The sequence below is a fragment of the Talpa occidentalis genome, unplaced genomic scaffold, assembly GCF_014898055.3.
Source record: "Talpa occidentalis isolate TD23 unplaced genomic scaffold, MPIMG_talOcc4v2.1 talOcc4.2, whole genome shotgun sequence".
NCBI classification, from domain to species: Eukaryota; Metazoa; Chordata; class Mammalia; order Eulipotyphla; family Talpidae; genus Talpa; species Talpa occidentalis.
The window spans coordinates 129752843-129767652 of NW_023602073.1; positions in this window are offsets into that span (position 1 = coordinate 129752843).

A 14810-nucleotide genomic window follows, 5' to 3' on the forward strand; every position below is an offset into this window, starting at 1 on the left:
TTATAGAAAGTCCTTTTAAAGAAAAGTGGTGGAAACACTTGCTAATGTTTCCCTAAGACCTTCAAAGGACCAGGTTATTGGGAGAGGAAGCTGATCTGGATAACCTATTACTTCTTTTCCCAAGGCAATTCTATGACCCCATAGCCACCATAGAGAGCCAAGACAATGAATGGAATCAGACCTTGCATGGGGCCAAGATAAACTGGGCTAATACCTAGTCTGTTCTGGATGGCTTTGTGTACAGCCACTATCCTGTGAACCCTGCCCTACCACCCCATTAACAGGGAGGCTCCCCTAAAACCCACACGTTTCCTATAGAATCATATTTAGCAGAACAGAAAGGTTATATACTTTACTTGATCATAGCATTCCTAGAGTACTCTCTTGAGCTTATTTTTCTTTTAAAAAACTTCCTTTAGAATGTGGTCAAAATCAAAACTAAACAAGAAGATGCAATGAGAATTTCTGATCTCCTCTGTCCCTATCTACCACCTTCCCCCATTGTCTACTCTAAGTTATTGTTGATTTCTGGGTTTTGTCATTTTAGTAGGTACATAGTAATAAATATTCTTATGCCTCTATTTCTTATATAAAAATGAGATATAACTGTTCTACCCTTTGCTATTTTTCACTCACCAATATATATAAAAACTTTCCTATATCATTATGTGGAATCCTCAGTTTTTGACAGCAGCATAATATTCTAATACATGAATTATTAGATTTTACTCAACCAGCTGGAGGCTTGGAGATACTAAAACACAAGCCCAAAGGGACACAGTTTGAAGGATCAAAGTTGGATTAGAAAAACAGCTCTGTTGTCACCACCACCCTACCCAAACTTCTTTTCAATTAATTAATTAATTAATTAATTTTCTTATATCATTGTTCATTTTTGTACAGTAGTTGATTTCTCCCCCCAGGTGTAGTCTCCATAATTCTCCCACCATCACAGCACCAGTCACCCATCACCACAGTCTCTTGTGCTCTCCCCTCCCTGGTTTGTTTTTTTTTTAAGATTTATTTATTTATTTATACAAGCACTGGGTACAGTCAGAAGCGCGGGAAGGTGAGAAAATTCACCAGAACCAGAGCGGGGAGCAGAGCAGGCAGAAGGACCGAAGTACACTGCTGAGGGGAGCAGCGGGCGGCAGGAGAGGTCTGCGCGCCATGTGGGACCCTCCTCCTGGTGGCCGGGGAGCAGCCGGGGATCGAACCGGCGCTGCAGAGACTGCGGGCAGCCTCGCAACCCAGCGTTCAACTGCTGCGCCACCGGGGAGGCCCTCCCCTCCCTGGTTTTAACCCTTCAGATCTGCAGTGTGCCTCAGAGCTGTGTTCAGCTTGCAAGTTTTGTCTTTTTCTTCACCCTTTGTTTGATTTCTTTACATTCTACATATAAATGAACAATCTGATATTTATCTTTTTCCTTCTGACTTATTCCACTGAGCATAATCCCTTCCAGCTTATCCATGTTGTTGCAAATAGCATGAGTTTGTCTTTTTTGATCACTGAGCAGTATTCCATTATGTATATATACCATATCTTCTTGCTCCATTGATATGTTTTTGGGGCATTTGGATTGTTTCCATATCTTAGCTATTGTAAATAGTTTGTAATAAACATAGGAGTGCAGGTTTCCTTTTGAACAAGTGCAATCCAAAGTTCTTATCCTTGTCTTTCCTTTTTTGGTTGCCATGTTCTTTGTTAGTTCACTGTTTTCGCAAATCATTAAACAAGGACTTGATGTATTTAGCACATGTTCTGTGCCAGAAAGGTGTTCGATGCTATAGGAAGGAGTGCAGTCTGGTGTGGAGACAGAGATGTAAACCAAATTTGCAGGGACCATGGTAAAGCGGGAGTATAGAATGATGTGGGAGTGAGGCTTGGGAAGGATACCTAAAGCAGAGTATAGGAGCCAGGCTGGGGCGTTGAGATGTGTTTTAAGGAATGAGGTCTGTGTCAAGCTAACCAGGGGATGGCACAGGGGTTGGGGGCAGGGTGTCCCTGCAGAGGGAGCAACCCATGCGCAAGCATGGCCATATGCAACAATATACATATGGCCTTTTCTGGAACTGCATGGAAATTTGGTTCAAAATTAGGCAGTGGAGTTCCAGTGTTGAAGGAATCAAAAGTGGAGACTGCTTTGCTATATGGGGGTTGACTCATAAAAGATCCTGTTGCTTGATTAAAACATTTGATTTTTATCCACAGCCAGGGGCAAGTCATTCAAGGTTTTTAACCTCATAAGGCAAAGGATGTTAGCATATTCGCAGCAGGATTGGGAGAAAGGAAGCATTAAGCTGCTTTTGAAGGTATAGTGGCAAGACACAGTGAGTGCTAGCAGTAAGACAGCTGCAGTGGGGAGAGATGAGAGGAGAGCATGGATTGGCACATCCACCCACCTTCCAGTGATTTCTTTCTCTTATCTCCCTTTGCTGGTGTTGAAGCAAAGAAAATGTGAACGCCTGATGGGCCCTCACTTGGATCTTGGTAGTTGGGAGCAGTGTTTCTGGAGAGAAGAATGCAGGGAGCAGGGCTATGGAATGCTCCTTGCTTCTCCTTCCTTGCCCTAGGTAGACTCTCACGCACCTGCACCCCTTCTGCTCCTAACACCTGAATGGTACCCACAGTTGTCAAATTATTCTTTCACATGTCATTTTACCATTCAACTGGGGTATGTTATGCTTTCATCTAGGTCTTTGAGTAACACCATTATTTACCAGTTAATAACCTCAGACATAAAGTTGTGAATTACAGTTAGGTGAAATTTATTGATTCTCTAACAAAAACTGTCTTTACTGGTCAATTGAATGAAATTAGTTAAACCATTTTTTTCAAAGAGAGGAACACATGCAAGCACAAAAAGGCCTGGCCCTGTTTTCCCTGTTTCCTCTCCCCCCTTCATGTCCAGCTTTTTCTTTTTTTTGTCTTTCTTCCTCTATTCCTCCATTTCCCTCTACCCTTCTCTCTCCTTTTTCCTTTGTTGTTAATCTAGAAGTAAATTTTCTCTAAATTTGAACTGATTCCAATAATGGGAAGTAGGACAAATATTACGAACTCTAAAATCTGGAGTCAGATAGACATATGACATTGACTTTGACATTTGCACGGAGAGTCCCATCAAATCTCCCCTTCTTAACCCCTCCTGCTCTTCACATGACCCATGGTTTCACTTCTGCAGGATGGATAACATTCTCTCCCCCAGCTGGTATGCAGATACTACCTCATGGAAAGACATTTAAAAATAAGTGCAAGCTCATTAGATGTGGCAGCATCCGGGTGAGAGGGAAGATCGGATCAGGGGAGAGTGGACACGGAAGATGAGAGAGGGCACATGTTTCCACTTATAAGCAAGGGTTTTCAAACAGTGCCAAGCAAAGATATTGGTGGACTAACACACAGAGTAAAAGCAGTAGCATAAATCGTGCCTTTTGACTTTGACAGAGTGGTTTGGCTAGAGCAATAAAACCATTTTAAGGTAAACTTTTTGGGACCGTCAGTCATTGCTCCATTGAGATCAAAACATGATATACAGGCTAATGAGAAAGAACAATGTGTTGGTACCCCAGCTATGAACTCAAATTGTAGGTTTTCCATTGACTTATTATAAGAATTAAAAAGACTTTTTAGTCCACATCGTCTTCAATGTCCTGACCCATGAAAAAAAAAATAAAGCAATAATTGCTACTATGCAACTGTGGAAAATTTTATGAGCATAATACTAAGATACCTTTTGTGGAAAATTCTCCAATATAAGTGTAACTTATTATTACCACCTATAATTGTTGAGGAACAATTTTCAGGGTCAGAGGGTATTCAATTAAAAAAGAAGGTGCAAGAAAAACTAATTCATGGCAAAAATATTTTTATATAAAATGCTGATCTCCCTCTAAAATTTTACATAAAATAATGAGCATTTCACCCTCAGTGGAGACCATTATTACAACATATTAAAGCTAATTTTTTATTTGATTCTTGTAAAATAAACATCACATGAAATATCAGTTAATAGAATTTAGTTTTATAAAAGCATCACAAAAGGCATTTTTGTTTTTTGGCAGTGGAATGGGTTTTATAGCAGATACAAAGGCATTGAACCTTTGCTGTGATAGTGTCAAGCATTTTAATTTTTTTTCTTTTTTTAAAGTTTGATTTTATTTTTAAAGCTCGTGTTCATTGGCTGAAAACATTATTGCCTAATTTCATTGCAGCTTCTGTAACCTGTAAGCAAAGATCATGTTGTCTATGCAAATTACGTAAATCAAGACACAGAATGTCTTTGGGAATCAGATCTTTTTATGCTTTCATCACTGAACTGGAACTCTAGCTGAGTCTGGTAGTAGATTTGGACAACTTTCAAGTTGCAGCTTTTGCTAACAAGTGCTGTTAAAAGAATCAAACCAAAACATTTGAATAAACATATTACATCTCCAGGCATTGCCTCCAGGCAGGCAAATCTGGTTCATTGGGAATAATGACTTGACCAGTGATCAGTGAACCATTTTATACAATCCATATAACTGGACAGGATATAACTGCTTTCAAATATTAATGGAGCGAATATTGAAACATTCCCTTCCAATATGGGCACTGCAGCGGAGAGACAGATCAGTAATAATTAACCAGGGCTTAATTCCTTTAAAATCCATATGCAGGGATGTAGGTTACTTTTTTCCATAAGACATAACAACCTACTTAATGTTCAACTCATAAGAGAGATTAGTGTCTAACTTGGCAAAGAAAGAAAAAAAAAAAAGAGAAGAAAAGAAACCTCAGACTCACAAGCACCCATGCAGAGAAACCAATGCAGCTGTTGCCCTCTATCATTTGCTCGGTCAGTTGGAGCAGAAGAGAGTTAACTGCAGCCCTCTTGCTGGACTTAATCAGGCTTTCTGTAGGAGATATCACCCTGTATGATCTTTGAAGAGGTCAGAGTCTATGGGGCCAATTTCCATTCTGCCATCTGTCAATCAGCAGGTCTCACTTAATTAGTATTATATTAGGGAGGAAGATAGTCAATTTCATTACATGTATCGTTTGGGGTACATTTAGTTTAACTATCAAAAAAAAAAAAAGATAGCAGCATATGAACAAAAAAGCCTGTGAACAGGAACATGAGAAGTGAAAAACACTTAGTATTAGAGAAATAGGATTGGGTATGAGTTTCACCTGAATATTTGTTATTGTTGTTTTTATGTCATTTGTATGTTTGCACTCCTGATAAAATAGTGAGTGCTTATTAACCTAGAATGCACATTCTAGTTTCACATCACATTCTAGTGTTGTGAACATCAAATAGTCTTGTTTACTTTTGTACCAGATAACACAAGATATATACAAAATGGAAGTTTTGATTGGGGAGTAGATAATTTGTTTAAATCTGAGACAACATTATTTTTGAGCTTTACCTTCATCCATTTCTATAAAAGCCTCATGGGTAAGAACACAATCTAAACCCTTTGCTATAGCAGATTTGTCAGGATTGAAAGCAACGGTAATGTTTTAATCATGAGATCACATTATTCTAAGTACTTGAAAATGACATACTTAATTTTCTTTCAGAATCTTCTATAATTGAGAATTAGTTTAATGGCCCAGTAACTTGCCTTACCAATTCTGGGCTCTTCCCTTCTTCCTCTATTCCCACCTCCTCTCAATCTAGTATTACTGGACTTGTTTCCTAAAGCCTTGCATCTCGATGACTCTCTCGTGCTCAGCACTTCAGTGACTCCCCGCCCCCCCCCCGCCCGCCGTGGCTACAGAATGATTTTGAGGACCTTTTCCTAAGACTTTCCTTTAATTTGTCTCCACACAAACTGCGTAACCTTCTCTTTAAATTCCTAGCATGAAACTTTAGTTTCTCTTATTTAAAACCGTTTTCACACCTATTGACTTATCTAAATCCTTTCTTACCTTCCAGTTTTGTTTTTATATCATCCAGTATGAGTCTTCCTTGAGAATCATAACCCAATTTGATAGCCCCTTCTTTGTAAATTCTCATGAGAACTTATTACATACAATTGTAATACCCCCCAAACATAAGTAACTTTGAATGATTCAAAAATATTTATATATATTTACTTTTTATTGGCTTGATTAAAACAGCTATTTTTTGCTATATTTATTTCAGATTTTCATAGCACATATTATATACCCAAGAATTGTTAAATGTTAATAATGGGACCTAGAGTAATACTTGATGAACATGTATTAAATGATGAAGGTGGAGAATACTGAACCCAAGTCCAACTTTGTTCTCTTTTAAGCAGAGTGATATTGGCCAAGTCCATTTGTTACAGGACAGGGAGAGGGCACCCCAAAACCCCCAGCTTGCCTATTCTAAATAGGTTCTGCCAACCGCCGCATCAAAACAAAACATATAAGATCTTAAATGGAAAAGAACTTTAATACAATTAGTGTATTAAGACAGACAAAGAAAAGACAAAGAATATAGTTTTCAAATCAAGCGCCCAAGTTACCCATCCCCTCATGGGTAAATGCCCAGCCAAACAGGGTTGGCCCAAAGCAAGACCCAAAAGCTTGCCCCAAGTCTAAGGCACCTTCTGGTGGGGACCCATAGGAAAGGGTCTGAAACAGCCAGACAAGTCTGGGAGAAAAAGTGCAAAATCAAAATCAAGATCAATGTTGCCATTGTCACCTCCCCACAGGTCTCTCACCCACATCTGTTTCAACCTGTCCAGGACCAAGAAGCAACTGCAGCTGCTTCACATGTCTCTGCTCCACTTGCCTCCTCCAGGCCTCCTTCTGGCTCTCCATCCTGCTTCCTTCCTTCCTCAGTCTCCTCTGCAGATTCTTCTCCTCCCTGCTCAGCCCCACCCTCCCTTGGGTGGGGCAGGGAAGCTTGAACCTCCCCTTTTCCTGGGGACCACCCTGTTACACATTCATTTTTTGGTCCTTTTTTTTCCTTAGTGCAAGGAGTAAGGTAAAAGAGATGACCTTTCAATTCAGTTTGCCCTGTTTCAGTGCCTGTCTCACTCTATCACAAAGTCTTACCTTCCTTAAGAATACCTGTAAGTGGTGACTTAAGAACTTCTTTTCAGTAATCCCTCATCCAGCCTTCATTGGGGAAATTTGCTCCTTATTACTCTCTATCCCTTAGTTTCAACTCTTGTCCTTTGAGAGTCCTTGGAATCCGGGAGCACACAAACAGCCACAGCTGGCTGGTGGAGTAGGCATGAAGAGACTGATTTCGGGGAATCTGCCAGCTTGGGTGTGTGGCCAAGGTAACAGACAGGTCAAGGCAGATCTAGAGCTCAGAGCCGGAGGGGAAGTTCACAAAATAGTTGTAGGAACATTTAGCCTGAGGAGGAGACAAGGCTGAATCCTGGAAAGCTGGTCAGACCTCACACTTCAAGCTGCCTGGCTGCTCTGAGAATAGCCAGAGGTCCAGATCCCCAGGGACAAAGGTAGAGGAGGTGTGGTCATGGGGTGGGGTGGGTGTTTGGGAGTAGGGGAACAAGGATAGTGCAGTAGGAGATGCTTTAAGATCCAGAGTGCCCTGCTGTCCTGTGAAATGTGGGAGAATACTCCGAGTGCCCAGGCATGTGAAGCCGCGGGAGCTGAGAGCTGGTGGCCAGGAGGAGCCGTGGTCCTGACTCCAGTGACACCTGCAGCCATGGTTCTGGGACCTGATCATTCATGCCTTAGGTTTACAGATCAGGATCAAGTAGGGCACTGGGCAGGATTCTGCTGGTGCTGGGAATGGCAATGCGCTCTGTCTGGAGTAGAACTTACTACAGGAGTTTAACCAGAGCCTGGAAGGCATAGTTTCCACAGACCTATTTGCTGGCAACAGCACCAGAAGTGGCTCATAAGGGGCCAGGGGTTGATGGGCACAGGCCTCATGATGGCAGGAGCTCCTTGTGTCACATTTGGATCATTACCCCTTAGTGGGCAAGGCAGCTATGGTTATGATGGGTGTGTGTGGGCAGCACACAGATGAATGCGAAGTGAGTCCTGAGACCACCAAAGATGGGCTACAGCCTCCCTCTTCTGGAATCTCTTCCCTGTTTCCTGTTGAGAGCTCAGGGAAGGAGGAAACTTAGACTGTGAGGAGGTGGAGAATGTGGCAAGGATCCTAACTTTCTTGCTTAAGGAAGTTCTTAACAAGTACCCATCTGCCTTAAGGGAAGAAAACATAATTCACTTTAGTCTTTCATGACCAAATGTTGTCATCGGCCATGTGTCCCAGCGCCTTCCTCGCAATGGCATTTTCTTGTAGACTTAGTTTCAAATGTTCTTTCATAAATAATCCATTGAAGATGACAAAGAACCCAGATGCATTTCCAACACATTGAATTCCTTAGGGAGTAATGATGACATTTCTTTGGCTATTTAAATATGTTCTCTGAGTCAGGTAAAGGAGATCATCATAGTTAATCAACAAGTATTTTTGGGTACTTAACAATATTCTAAGCACTTAATCATACTTAAAATTGACTATTAATGAAGCTTATAAGCCATTTCGCAGCTTTGAAAGTGAATTTCTCTGCAGGCTTAGAGAGCATTAAGCCATTTAGATTTTACCAAACAAATGTTACTCATGCTTTAATTCCTGGGAAAAGAGATTTAGAAAATGAGGTTAATGCTCAGTTGTCCTTTGCTGAGTTAAACAATTGCTTACTTCGTCTGGGAAACCCTGAGCTCAGGTTAAACATTCTTCAATTATTCCCAAACTTAGTGAACATTAGTGACCTACTTTTTTTTTTTATTAATATTAAAGAAAGAATGAGAACACAAATTGAAAACATTAAGGGATAACTTTGCTTTAATGTTGGCATTTAAAGTAAATAGGTCATATTTTTTCTTTCTCTCAAGAACGTCTGACCCACAGGAAAATGAATCTGAAAGCAGACTATTTCATTTGAACAGTTTTTCTTTAATGAGAGGATTAATATATAGCCTCAAATTTTTTAAAATAAAGAATGGAATAGTAGACTTTACTGAACAAATACAGCAATATATTAGAAACTTTATTTGATAGCTAGGAAAAGGTGATCAAAAAAAGAAAGGATCCAGAAGAGAGAGAAAAGAATATGAATATTATTTACCCTTTCCCCAAGATGGCTATTATTGCTTTCAATAAGAAGCAATTTTTTTGAGGAGTTGACAACCTTTTTCCATACAAGGCCAGAAAATATTCTGTACATATTGTCCTTCTCCCTTCTTCTCTCGCCTCCAGTTGCCCTGTCTCCTTTCCTTCTCCTTTCTTCATAGCCCTTTAGAATTTTTTTTTTTTTTAAAGATTTATTTATTTATTTATACATGCACTGGGTACAGTCAGAAGTGCAGGAGGGTGAGAGAATTCACCAGAGCCAGAGCGGGGAGCAGAGCAGGCAGAGGGACCGAAGTACACTGCTGAGGGGAGCAGCGGGCGGCAGGAGAGGTCTGCGCGCCATGTGGGACCCTCCTCCAGTGGCCGCCGGGGAGCAGCTGGGGATCGAACTGGCACTGCAGAGGCTGCAAGGGCAGCTTCGCAACCCAGCGCTCAACCGCTGCGCCACCGGGGAAGCCCGCCCTTTAGAAATTTTAAAGACATTCAGAACTCACCAGGGTACAAAGCAGACAGTGGACTGACAGACTCATAGGTAATACTATAGTCCTGCTTTAAATTTAAGAAGAGGGCAAATGTTGCTAGGTTTCTTCATTGGTAATTTTATATAAAATTTGCAAGTAAAAGTGTTCTTGACTTGAGAACTCCTGATTTTTACACTTGATCTTAGCCAAAAGGCCCAGAAGGGATTCTCCTGATTTTTAATGGAAGAAGTTCTACAATTCCTTCCTGGAAAGTAGAAATCAATGTGTAAAATTTTACTTCTTCAAGATAAAAGAATGGCTTCTCCATCTTGTAGCCTTTTAAACAGGAGAGCTCTGAAAGCTTTGACAAGTTTGCATATTCCCCAGTAAAATTAAAATTCCAGAACAAAATCACCCCAATTGTCTCATCCAAAGGCAGGATATTTCCTGCAACTCCAGCTAAGACTTTCTCATCTGATGAATGACTTCTTACACTGTGCTTTAGGGGAACACTCTTGAGGTCATGCAAGTTCTCTACAGAATTTTTAAATTTTGTGTTTTCATTTCTAAAGATAAAAATAATTGATATCAAATGCAGGATCATCTGAGCATTCACAGTCAAAATGGATATGGTCACAGGAATTCAGTGCTGGCTGAATTCAGGAGTTCTGGTTGCTAACGCCTGTATGAGTGAAGGATAATTACCTGCAAGCAGGAAGATTTTGCTGCAGTTTTCTTAAAATAAAAAGTTGTTAGGCAGATCAGCAAAATTATCTGCTAGCAAGCCAGAGAAACTCAGCTGTAGTCAATGGAGTCATTGACTATACTTGTTGCTGGCAATGATTTAACTTCCACAAAGCCACATCATTTATCATATTCAGCTATTCTAGCTAATTTGGATTTTATTGAATTTGGTGCCTATAGTTAATTTGCAAATTCATTTTATTCTTTTACTTCTAAAAGAAACATAATTATAATAAAGAAAATGACAAGACAACACCACAAATCTGTGAGAATCCATTTTTTTAAGATATTCAATATTACACCAAAAACCCAGAAAGTTACAAGTCAGATATCTATTACAATGAACCCATTGCAAAAATCTTAATAATCAAAGTATTTAAGTCAGAAATAATAGCCTATTTCAGCTAATATTTGATAGAATAAAATCTAGAAGCTCTGTAATTGAAGTAATCACTGTTAAAATTTGTTATATTGAACATAAGTTGATTTAAACTACAACCTTTACCAAAAAATAATTTTTTCTACTATAAAGAGTTTGAAGAAATTGTGTGCAATTGCTTGCTGCATAATTTTTAAAAATTTAGCTTTGTTTTTGTTATTTGTATATTGTACATGAATTTTAAACATGTGAATAATATTTTTGTTTAATTCCCATCCTTTTATAACTAAATCTGGTGTGATCAAAGAATACATTTATTTTCAAAATATGGAGAATCTTACCCTTGATTCATATTAGATAACTTGTTTGCACTTTTCATGATTAAACCTATTTATGCAATTATTGACTTAATTTAAATATAGCCTAAAAGCTGACTCTACATTCATCTGCTATGCTGAATTACTACCTAACAGCAGTATGCCAGAAAATATTATGGATATGCATGTCTCTGTCTATTTAACTTTCCGTATGTGTAACTTGGAACTTTGGTCTCAACTCTAAAATAAAAATTCTCTTTGAGTTTTCCAGAATTTTAAAATCTGACTTTTTTCTTTAACAATGTAAATGCAAATGTAGTTCCTCTTTAGAGTTACTTTATCTAAGAAGGAAAGGAGGTACTAGTAGTAGCCAATGCTTTTTTGGTCTCAGGTCACCTTTATATTTTAAAAAATTATTGAGAAACCCAAAAGAGATTTTGTTTATGCAGATTATGTCTATTACTACTTACAATATTAAAAATTAAAACAGAAATTTTTAAAATATTTATGAATGCATTTGAAATAATAATAAACTTACTACCTGTTCACATAAATAGAATATTTTCTGGAAAGCATTATTTTTCAAGTTGAAAATAATGGAGAAGCATAATAATTTATAGGTATAAATTATACTATAATTTTATACTATAGATTACATAATTTATTTTATAATTTTATAGATTTCTTTACTGTCTGACTTTAAAAAACTGTATATGTATGTATGTATATATGTATGTATTTAGAAAAAGCAGGAAATTTTTTAATAGCCTTTTCAGATAATTCTGAAATGTCTTCCTTGACACTATATCAAAATTCATTAAGTGGTTATTTCTTAAGACTTAGTTACAGCATGAAATCTAAAATCTTATCAGTGAATTTTTAAAATTTACTACTCTAAAAAGTTCATGGGTCTAGCTTGCATTTTCACTAATCCTTAACTCATGCTTTTGTAATATTAAATATTGGCCATCTAGAAAATTTGGTTCAATGACATATACAGATTTTCTAAATGCTGATATATATTAATATAGTAAAAATAATTATATCCATTAATATCATCACCCATCTCATCAGAACAAAAAAAAACCCATTAAATTATGGAAAACTATCAAGTTCACAATATCAGTTACAAGTTTTCCAAAATTCTAATTTTCACTTGAAGGCTTAAATTTTATAGTTCACAACAAATGCTACAGGTCTGGTTTTGAAATGACAGACGTACTTTGCTCATTTTCAAGAAAATGTCTGCCAAATACCAACGTCTGAGTAACGTGTTTGTCAGTTTTCCTTTCAAGTAAAAATAGTTTTCCATTTACAAAGTGACTGGTTTAGCCTGCAAGCCGCTCACATGAGTGCTTTTCCTTCGGGTAACTATCATATTTTGGTAGGCAGCTTTAGCACTTTCCATATACTCTGATGTGTTTCACAGAACATTGTTCTCAAAGGTTGAAAATTAATAAAATCAATAATGTTTATTGTTTCAACTAGGGCATTCTTAAATCAAACTGACATTTTTGTTCTTTTTTTAAAGATGAGTGGACGGTGCAATTACTCCACAGACAATTTGTTGACACTGCTTTGAATTGACACACATCCCCACCATTGTCTTACTCCCACATCAGTGCAAATGTCAAATAGTGAAACAAGTAAATCCTAATCTATGAAAAATATTTTGATTTCGTGGAAACTCAGATAGAATTTGTAGGGGTCCATGGACTATAGTTTGAGAACTGTGGCTTTTAGCAAAAAGGAAAATAAAAATTACAAATTATGATGGAAAAAAATGTAAAAAGTGGAAAATATTGAAGTATTGAGAAACTGGAAATATTTTTTTTACCAGAATATTTTTCAAACATTTGATATTATCTTTTTCTCCAGATAATAGATATTATCTATGTCATCAATTCACTTGTGCAGCAGACATTATTGAGCACTTTTTGTGTCCTGGTTTTGAGCTATGTGTTGATGACACAAAGTTATTGTCCCCTGACTTGAAGAAACTTAAGAGTTCAGAAGGAAAAGGTGGCAAGCAAATAAAGTCAGGTAAAAAGATTGCTATTGATACCATAGTAGTGGTATAGCATAAGGGAGTCAACGACTAAGGGTGATGAGTAAAACTTTTGTCACGTGGATGCAAGGTGTGTCTCCACCAGGCACTTGGGAAAGAATTGTAAGCATAGCCGACTGAGGGTATAAGCTGAGGAGAAAATAAGGTGAGACTGAAACCAGAGGAACTGGAGATCATGGAGGACTCATGAGCCCCTGGCAGGATTTACTGCACTGCTCTGTGTACATCCAAGAAAGACAGATGCAAAGAAATAACCAGATTACCTTTGCAGTTCACCTGAAACATGAACAATGAGTGGGAGGGAGAAGGAGGGAAGCAACAGTGTTTTCATAGACTATGACTATCCTCCAAGTATAGACTGACCAAGGCTGATTTCTGTTAAGTGATCCCCTTCAGAATTCTTCATGCTTGCAAAGACTTCAAACACAAGAGGTCCATATTAAGTTCTTCCAAAAAGTCTTTTGTCTTGCTCCACCCTGGTGATGGAGACTTCTGCAGCACAAGTACCACCAGTGATGGAAAAACTTGATTTGCCCTTAATGGAGGTCTCTGCCCACTCCCCAATCTTTATAGATTATTTGGTGGTTAATTTTATATGTTATATTGAAGGATATTTTTGGACGAGATTAGCATTTAAATCAGTCAACTCTAGGGCCTCCCTAGTGGTGCAGGCTGTTGAGGGCAGCGCTGTGAAACTGTCTGCAGCCTCTGCAACCTGGGTTCAATCCTGCCCAACCAGGAAGCTACTCACACGGCGTGGCCGACCTCTCCTGTCTCCCCGTTGCTCCCCTCAGCAGTGATTTCAGTCAGTTTGCCTGTTCTGCTCCCCACGCTGTCTCTGGTGAATGCTCTCATGCTCCTGCACATCTGGCCTACACCCCGGTTCTTGCAAGCATGAATAAATAAATCTTTAAAAAAAAATCAGTCACGGGCCTCCCCGGTGGCGCAGTGGTTGAGCGCTGGGTTGCAAAGCTGCACGCAGCCTCTGTGGCGCCGGTTCGATCCCTGGCTGCTCCCCGGCCACTGGAGGAGGGTCCCACATGGCGCGCAGACCTCTCCTGCCGCCCACTGCTCCCCTCAGCAGTGTACTTCGGTCCTTCTGCCTGCTCTGCTTCCCGCTCTGGTGAATTCTCTCACCCTCCCACACTTCTGACTGTACCCAGTGCATGTATAAACAAACAAACAAACAAACAAGCAAACAAATAAATAAATAAACATGCCTCTATTAAAAAAAAAATTAAAAAAAAAAATCAGTCAACTGTAAGTAAATAGTCAAGTAGGTAAACAGATTATCTTCCATAATGTGTGTTGGCCTTGTGTAATCAGTTAAAGACCTGAATAGGACAAAAAATAATAGTCTTCCTGAGAAACAGGGAATTCTCCAGAAGATGAGTTTTAGACTTCATGTGCACCACTAGCTCTCTGAGGTCTCTGTCTCCTGGCCTACAGGCTACAACTATATTATCCACTCTCCTGAGTCTCAAGCCTATCAGCTCACCACTAGAGAACCTTAACTAATATAGCTATAATACTGGGGTGGGGGGTGTCCCTTGTGCTTCACTTGTGGTTCTGTGATGGGACAGTAATGCCTCCTATTAGGTCAAAAATTTTCCTGCCATTTTAATCTAAACATGGCTGTTCAGTTATTTCATCTCTGTTTGTATTTCTAAAAGGGATTTAGCCAGCATATCTTCTTAGAATATGGCTGTTCTAATCCCCTTTTGTGTCATCTTTGGTGTTTAAGTTGAACTAAGACAACTGGAAA